We start from the raw sequence: 1,419 nt of genomic DNA on the forward strand, positions 1-1,419 counted from the left end.
GGGTTTTCATGATGGAACATCATGGTCGAGAATAAAAATATACAGATTATGTTCAATAAATTCCTCCTTCATTGATAGCTTGAACTTTTAGATTGTGTAATTGAACATGGTAGAAAAGCATAAAATAGTCCTGGCATCAAGTTTCACACACACTCACTTCAAAATTCCACGTCCAATATTACTAAATTTATCTCTCACTATTAGCTAAAATTTTTGGATAAGTTGATTCAATCGTCATCACGTATATCACTACAAGCAACCTTGAGTTCCTGTGTCATCACAAGTTTGAGCTGCAATGGCACAATACAAATGATAAATTTGCTTGACACCACTATCTTTAAAAGGTTAGAGGTGAATAATGATAACTACAGATGCAAATCATTACAAAATTATTAGATTCTGTGATCCAAATTAGATTGTATTTTTTGAAAAATATTATTTCCTTATTTTCATGTGATTTTATCGCAAAAATATTATTTTATTTATTCAACATTATTTTTAATATTATTTCCTTCTTTATGATATTTTAAAGGTTTGGCATGCCTAGCTCTTCTATTCAGTATATGGGAAGCATTATTGTTGAAGTTGTATTATTCCTCTACCAATTTCTTTCTTTACTTTTAATTTTGTCCTTGTTTGTGCAATCATATATGTCATATTGTGCCAATAACCTCCCTGATTTCCCCAACAAAAATTTGCTAAAATGATTTATTCAAATTCAATTTGTCGAATGCTTGTGACTACTGTGATCCAAGCAAACATTTTATGAAAATGGAATATTAATACTTTTTACATGCTTTTCCTGGAAGAAAAAAAGAAAGATTGCTTTACTAGGTACCTATGAGCAAATCTCAATAGAAATGGCAACTTGTTATTTTAAATACTAAAAATCTCTAAAACTTCTCCAATAGCTTTTCAAAAATTACCGTCTATTTCAGCACTTTTCTTCCTTCTTTCTTGATACGTTAATGCTTTGCCTAGCCTTTGATGGCTAAAGTTTCAAGTTAAAAGAATTTATTGTACTAGTTCCTGAATCCAAGGAACAAAAAATTTCTAATGTATAAGATTGCTCTCGTGTCATGTCATACCATTTTGGCATTGCATATTAAATTGGTTAGCAAAAGTTGTTGATGTCAGAATTAGTGATTCCATTCTTCACTTTTTTGCACGTTGATGGAGTAGTAAAACTAAATATCATGAGAAGCCTGCACATATTTTGAATACGAAATTTGAGTAACATGAAATCATATAAACCTGATTTATGGCTCACTAATCAACACACTTTTTTTTATTCTTCCAAAAGCAAAGAATATGAGAAAAATCTACATTGGGTCTAGTTCGGACGTAGGTACCTATGATGCCTAAAGTGTAATAGTCCACACAAGCTGTGCCTAAGGCATGCTAGGCTACCTGAACCTG

This window comes from Olea europaea, unplaced genomic scaffold, assembly GCF_002742605.1.
Source record: "Olea europaea var. sylvestris unplaced genomic scaffold, O_europaea_v1 scaffold1038, whole genome shotgun sequence".
Classification (NCBI taxonomy): Eukaryota; Viridiplantae; Streptophyta; class Magnoliopsida; order Lamiales; family Oleaceae; genus Olea; species Olea europaea.